We start from the raw sequence: 8,113 nt of genomic DNA, 5'->3' as shown, positions 1-8,113 counted from the left end.
ATTTTAAACTTAAAAAGAGTAAATTTTATTGGGGATTTATTTCTATCATTCAGTGTTCTCTTATAGGACCTGTCATCAATAGGGTATATGTAAAATTTGTTAAATGTATTTCTGAAGGTTATTGAGAGCCTGATTTGTTTGAAGATTAAACATAAAAAACATTTTGCCACTTCGCCACACAAAAGGAAAGTTAAAAGCTCTCTCAGTATTTCTTTAATTCATATTTAGATACAATGTTAAATTGTGTTAACTAATGCTCATATGGACTCAGGAGTCAATATATGTAAACTTCTTAAAATGACATTTAAGAATGTAATGCGCAGTAGCAAAAACGGGACAACGGTGATTGAGACTGGGGTCACTGACCTCATGACTTTGGACAGTGGACTTCCTTAAGAGCTACACAGAGCTCCTAACATTGCACTTTGCAGCTCTACCATCTTAGATCTACAGGTTCAACTTGATTCCTTGGCCACTGTCGTCCTGCAACGGCGAAGGAAAGAGGGCTTTGCCTGTTCCTTGGTGAGAAGTGCTGTTTCTACGCCAACTGCTCTGGCATTGTACAAGATAAAATCAAAAGCCTACAGGAAGATTGGAACATCGTAGGAGTGAGCTCCACTCTTAATTTCCTCTGGACTGGGTTACACGGGTGGCTCCCCTACCTCCTCCCACTTATGGGCCTGCTAATCACCATTATCCTTGTGTTCACCTTTGGGCCTTGCATAATCAATAAGCTTATCCATATCCTGAAAAGCTAGGCTAAGTCTGTGCAGCTCATGGTGGTCTGACAGCATTATACTGCCCTTCATGATGATGATTGGGAGCCCTATAGGATCATGGATCACTCGCATCAAGACACTGGGGTCTAAGTGTCTCTCCCTTAAGCCCTGCTCCTCCTGAGGGTCCCACCTGCAGTGCTAAGGTGGTAGTCAATGACAGGTAAGATTCATGGGGAGCTCATACTGACCTAAGACAGGAAATGAGGGCTAGAGCCTCATTGTCCAATGACGGGTAAGGATGTTGCTCTGCCGTGGACAACCTAAGACAGGCACACCTTGGAGTAAGGCAGACCCCCAAACTGCTAGGGTGATGTTCCATGATGGGTAAGACCCTCCCAGGGGCAATCTAAAACACACACACCCTTAATATAAAACAAAAAAGGGGGATGTGTTGGGACTAATGACACATTAATTAACTCAGGCTGACTCCTTACTCCCTGGCGAGTGAGCAAAATCAAGGCTCAAAGGCGGTTTCAAAGGTTCATGACGATAAGGGATTGGTTAACAACAGTTCCGCAAACGTGATCAGCTCGTGCTTCCCATATAGTTCAATGGGACTCTAGCCTGCGAGAACGCCCCCCCCCCGCCCCCCCTTGCTGACCTTTAAGCTGATTGGTTCCCGCCTAGCCCCCACCCTACATAAAAGCTGTGCGATTACCTCAATAAAGGAGTTTGTGCTGTGAAAAAAAAAAAAAAAAAAAAAAAAAAGTCATGTTTTAACTGTTTCTTCATGTATTTTCCCGACCTCCACCTTTGGTACTGGGAATTGAACCCAGAGGTGTTTCCCAGTGAGATTCATTCCACAGCCCTTTTTTAAAAAATTTTTTGAGCACATGTGTGCCCAGTTCTCCCCAGACATGTAGTCCTGTAGCCCAGGTCTTAGCTAAGTCAGGATGAGGGAGTTGGTGGGTCCCGGTGGGGCTACTGGCTGTGCCCCTGCTTGCTGTGTACCTGCACATCCCACCCCCTCAGCTCTCGCATACTCTGCACTCATGGAAGACTTCTGGCAAGTTTTTCACCTACAAGGGACTGCGCATCTTCTACCAGGACTCTGTGGGTGTAGTTGGCAGTCCTGAGATAGTTGTGCTTTTACACGGCTTTCCAACTTCCAGCTATGACGGGTACAAGATTTGGGAAGGTCTGACCCTGAGGTTTCCTCAAGTGATTGCCCTTGACTTCTTAGGCTTTGACTTCAGTGACAAACCAAGGCCACACCACTATTCCATATTTGAGCAGGCCAGCATCGTGGAGGCGCTTTTGCGCCATCTAGGACTCCAGAACTGCAGGATCAACCTGTTGTCTCATGACTATGGGGACATTGTTGCTCAGGAGCAAAATCGATCGGGCAGGCTTACCATAGTCTGTGCCTGTCAAATGGAGGTATCTTTCCAGAGACTCATCGTCTTCTCTTTCTCCAAAAGCTACTTAAAGATGGAGGTGTGCTGTCACCCATCCTCACGAGGTTGATGAACTTCTTTGTATTTTCTTGAGTTCTTACCCACGTCTTTGAGACCCTCTGAGAGTGAGCTGTGGGATATGTGGGCAGGGATCCAAAACAATAACGGGAACTTGGTCATTGACAGTCTCTTACAGTACATCAATCAGAGGAAGAAGGTTAGAAGACGCTGGGTGGGAGCTCTCGACTCTGTAACTATTCCCATTCATTTTATCTATGGGCCATTGGATCCTATAAATCCCTATCCAGAGTTTTTGGAGTTGTACAGGAAAACGCTGCCGCGGTCCACTGTGTCAATTCTGGATGACCACATTAGCCTCTACCCACAGCTAGAGGATCCCATGGGATTCTTGAATGCATATATGGGCTTCATCAACTCCTTCTGAGCTGGAAAGAGTAGCTTCCCTGTATTATCTACCCCACTCCCGTAACTGTTGTGTATTCCACTTAGGAAGAAATGCCCAAAAGAGGTCCTGGCAATCAGAACTATTCTCTCACAAAAGTCCACTTTACTCACATTGTTGGAACAGAATATAGAAAAAAGGCAGCAGAAACTCTGACAAAATAGTCCACCTCATTCCTTTGTCATCTAAGTAAGGGACTTGTCTTTGTGTTATTAGGAAATTCTGCTGAGCATGACTTCTCATGGATGCATAACAATAGGCATTAGACATTCTTTTGCTTAAAAGACTTTTCAACACTTCTGTGGACTTTCCTGAAATATCTGAAAGTGCTAATTTCTGGCCCAAACCCAGTTGGAATTCCACAGTAAAGAATGAGGAGTGGGGTCTGTTACCTCTCTTTGAATGGCTTGAAGGGTAGATGGTTTTTAAAGTTCTCTAAGCAACGTAGCTTAAGTGAGAGTGAATCTCCCTTGTCACACTTTGGATTAGTTTCATCAGCTATTTCAAATTAAAGACATTTTGTTAAAATATTTGTTTAAGTAACACAGTATTTTAAAGTATGGCGTAAGAATATGATTTACCTACACATTGTATATAGTTTATAAGGATACTAAACTGGCAGACCCTTACCATGCCATAGTAGTGAATCTTATTAAACATGTACTTTTTGAGTAAACTGAACTAAATCCAAATTATTTACAGAATTTCCTAAAATCACAGACATTGAGAACCAATTGCTTCTGTGCCAGATATTTACTGTTATTAGCTGGAAAGATCAATTCTAACAGCAAACAATATCTGTCTACTCATACCTCAGTGCTTAGAAGTATGTCCCTCCTGGGTTGAAGTGTAGGGAGGGGACCATTGTATACTCCACATTACCTTGCAGAAGTACACTGACTCCTCTTGTGATGATTGCTTAGCTTCCCACTGACTGTCCCAGAGAGGCTTTCTCATGCAGCTCAGCAGTTCCTGTATTTAGCAAATGGATAGTTCCCAGATTCTTGAAGAACAAATTCTCAAAGACCTATGAGCAAATGGTGCTGAATAGTTTTTTTTTTTTAAGCTACAATTTCATTGTCTTAGTCAAAGTAGAATTATTAAGTGATTAATTTTAAATTCATTTTTAAAAAAAGGAACTTCAAGTATAACAACTTTGAAACTGGAATAAGTGTTTAGTTTCTATTAAAAAAGTGAATTGTGACAAAAAATTTTTTTGAGACAGGATCTTTGCTTATTTGCTTTAGGAGTTCGCTAAATTGCTAAGGCTAGCCTTGAATCTGGACTCCTCCTGTCTCAGTCTCCCAAGTTATTGGTATTACAGGTGTGAATCACTGCACCCAGCTTCTTGTTTGCTTTTGAAACTTCTCTTCCTATGTAAAACTTATATTAATTATATTTGGTTTCTTTCTTGCTGATTTGTCTTTTATTATATGGGCTATAACCATAAACCTATGATGAGCAGAAAAAAATTATGTATATATTTAATTACATATAATTACATGTATTATATATATATATTATATATATAATATATATATATATATATAACAAAGTCTAGAGAATGGAAGACATGTTGAGGATAAAGAGGAACAAACTTGAATATACAAAGATCATGTATTCATCTTCCTAATCCTGAGTCCTTACACTTATATGAAACAAATAAACCTCAAACTTATGCTAACCAAATTATTTTCACATTTCATCACTCAAGCTGAACCTAATCCTAATTAAAGCAGTTATTTCTTACCATCCCTACTTGATAGATGAAAAAAATGAGAGGTTAAGTTGATTGCCCAAGGTCACATAGCTAGGAAGTAGCAGAGCTGGGACTGAAACTGGACAGTTTTACCCACCATATTTTGTCCCTGCTATTAGGTAAAGAGGAAAGTGCTCAGCAGAAAAGAAGTTGATGATATTTTAAAGAGTAGGTAATTGTTAGAACAAAGTTCTTAGGAAGCGATAGGGATGGTAATGAGAATAGATATGATTTTAAAAGTTCCAGAGGAAAAACATGCATATTTATAAACAATAAACATTTTATGAAACTGTAATTTAGGTTTTCTGGTTTTTTTTCCCCAAAAGTGCAAGTCTATCTTTCTTGCTTTCTCCTGTCATTCTTACAGAGTTATTTAAATGACAAGTAATTTAAAAATCTGCAGTTCATAAAATTTCCATTGATATTGCTTATACTTCAACCCAATTTGCTTTAAACCCATGTTCATATTTCCCCTCTGCTCAATATAAACTTTATAGCCTGTGTTTCTGGTTACCAAGTCCTTAAGATTAATTTAATTTTTTCACAAAAGTGAATTTTGCTGGGTGTGGTGACATACACCTGTAATCCTAACAAATGTGGAGGCTGAGGCAGGATGATCACAAGTTGGAGGCCAGCCTCAGCAACTTAGTGAGACCCTGTCTCTAAATAAAAGTAAAAAAGGATTGGGGATATAGAGTTCAGTGATACAGGGCCCGTGGGTTCAATCCCCAGTACCCTGCCCCCACCCCACACAAATGTTCAGTGTTTTATTAATTTTGAAGTACTCACTTCCTGAAGAGTTTTGCATTTGATGATGAGTTTCTATATGCAATTAGGTCAATATTCACCTGAGAACCATTTGTAAAAGTATAAGGTAAACACATTTTACCTGATGCTAAAACAGTGAGCTCAGTTTTTAATTCTAAAAAAGCAGGGTTGCTAAAATATTTTTCATGTGAAGACTTACTTTCATGATTCTTGTCATCTTACTCTTTGTGGTGTTCTGTACTTAATTTTTTTCTTTAAAAAATGACTCTCTTTAGAGTACTTTGTTATTGTAATCTTAGAAAACTAAAACACTGGGTCATTACATTCACCTGCCATGGAGATAAGAGTTCATTCTTTGTCAAATATATGCTCAGAATGAGATGCCAGTGTCATCAACACCCCAGTTTAAAAAGAATCAGTAAATAAAAGAATCAGTGCAAAGAAAAAAATTTTTAAAATAATAGAGATGACTCACTTTAAAAATACTGAATCATTTGGCTTCCTTCCTGAGCAAATTCTTGAAATCATGGACTCAAAGTAGTAAATGACAGCTCTCTATATCAGTTTATACTATTTGTCTCTCTCCTAAGCACAGAGAACTGTGTTGTGGATTCCCTTGTGAGTGAAGACTTTCCCCTGTGAGTGAAGACTTGCCGAGCCACTGCCAAGAGTGTGCTCAGCAGATAGCCCTAGTTGTCAGCTCCTTTTAGGCCTACAGATGCTGATGACCATGGAGACAAGGTCACTTCTTTATAGGCAGCCTGAACGTGAGAACCAAGAGAGTCAAGGGTAAACAGGCCTGACCATTTCAGGCTGATAGCAATCAGTTCTGGCAGCATTTGCTTCTGTGCTTTCTCCCCAAGGAGTGACTAAGACTAGGTCAAGGCTGCTTTGTACTTGGACTTCTCTGTCCAACCCTGCTTTTGCCCCCTCCCTTTCTTAATTTTTTATTCCTAATTAGGAGCTTGTACCTCAGTCTCAGCACTTGTACCTAAAGAACCCAACCATCAATACGATATTTGGGGAAATAATGCCCTAAATATTTTTAAGGGCAAGATTCAAAAAGGGTTTATAAAGACTTGAATATGATTTTATGATTTTAATAAAAATAAAAGCCATGAATATGATTTTATGATTTTATGTGACTTAAGGCAATTTAGGGCTTTTATACAAGGTATCCCAAAACTCCTGGTACAATTTGAAGTCATCAAGTAAATGCTAAATGTACTATTTGGGAGTTATAAAAATACAAGAGCTATTCAGACAGTGGTTAAAATTGAACCAAGAAAATTATTATGATTGATAAAAATTTTTTTTGAATCCCAGGACAAATGTTTTTAAAAATTGGAATTAAATTATACTTTTTGTAATTCATGAACTAAGCCTCAAATATATTGTGAAATTTAGATTCCTTTTTAAAATGCCCTGCATATAGAGAAATGAGCAGAAGAATCATGTAAAAGAATCATGTTTGAAATCCATTGGCATAACAATAATACATGCTTACATTTCATAATTTAGGAAAACAGTCTTACTGCCAGACTATTCTGAGTCTAGAGATTCAATACATGTGAATCAGCAGAGTATTGTCTAAGGCTGGTATCAAGGAATATCTTAAAGGATAAATGGCTTAATGAAATCATTTAATGCTGAAATTATAATACTAGTTAGGTTTTGGAAGAACACTTATTTACACTTAATTTTCTTATGCTGTCTTCTATACCTAAGCCTTGAATAAAGCCTCAAACTTACCCTATGGAAAGAATTACCATGGATTATTTATGAAATTGACTCACCTACTCTCCTCCTAGATGGCAGAATCCAGTTCAAGTTGATTTGGGGTCAAGGCCTGAAAATTTGTGTTATTAACACAATCAAATATGCCTCATATTCAGACTTGTTTGGAAAATATCTAATTAAAACATTTAAAATATTAAACGTGCTTTCAGTAGTCATGCATTGCTGCTTTGAGGGCTATGATATGTATTCACAAATACCTGTTTGTATACCACTGGCTCTGTGAATAAGACAACTGTTTATGCATTCTACAAACATGTAGCCTGATTAGCTTTCCTCTGTTCCAGGAATAGATTATTCCCCAAATCTTGATCAGCTATCTGACTGAAGAAGCTACTAATTGCAAAAACACCTAAACCTTATCAAGTTGAAAAATTCAGAGGCCCTAGGTTTGATCCCTTGTAACAACAACAAAAAAAATTCAAATCTGTCACTACTACTAGGAAAGTGCAAGTTTAAAAATCAAAGATTATGTTTATTTCTAGGTAAAACCTTAAAGTAGTTTTAAACCACCATGATGCATTTCTTAGTACAAACAACTTTACTTAGAAATTCATTAATTAAAATCTTCTTTGTAAACGTCTCAGTGAAGTGTGACATACACATAGAAAAGGATTTAGATCAGGTATGTGAATTTTTCTTAAATTTATTACATATTTATGGTGTATCATGTTGTGTGTGAATTTTTGCAAAGCAGGCACACCCATTAGCAGGACCCACATCAAGAACCAGAATGCTAATATTCCAGAAGCCCCTTTATGCCACACTCCCGTTATTAATATCCCCTTTCCCACCACCCTGACTTCAAATAGATTTCATTTTTGAATTTTATACAATGGAATCATACAGTGCATTTTTGTTTGGCTTCTTTAAACATTATATCTGTGAGATACATTACATGTGTGTTGTTGGATTAACCTTTTCTGAATGTATTTCATTGTGTAAATATACCACAATTTGCTTCAATTCTTTCAAATCACCATTTAAGTAGATTCTAGTTTAAGGCTATTACAAATAGTGCTCCTATGTATATTTTGGTACATGTCTTTTGGTGAACATATATGTATGCTTTCTGTTGGGAAAATACATGTGTATTTATTCAACTTAACTCCTTGGTTCTGAATAGAAAGTGCAGCATAAGGAAAATACA

At 37.9% G+C, this 8,113-nt stretch overlaps 1 pseudogene across 1 annotated transcript; it reads left to right on the top strand.

Moving 5' to 3' along the window:
• Positions 1-315: 315 nt before the first annotated feature.
• Positions 316-3,454, top strand: LOC306637636 (mesoderm-specific transcript homolog protein-like; annotated as a pseudogene). Its single transcript has 2 exons — positions 316-382; positions 1,678-3,454. The product of its transcript is annotated as a mesoderm-specific transcript homolog protein-like (transcript).
• The last annotated feature ends 4,659 nt before the right edge of the window (positions 3,455-8,113 follow it).

Source organism: Sciurus vulgaris (assembly GCF_902686455.1).
Source record: "Sciurus vulgaris genome assembly, chromosome: 10".
NCBI classification, from domain to species: Eukaryota; Metazoa; Chordata; class Mammalia; order Rodentia; family Sciuridae; genus Sciurus; species Sciurus vulgaris.
Note: the sequence above shows the minus strand (reverse complement) of the source record. Positions and strands in the feature narration are given on the sequence as shown.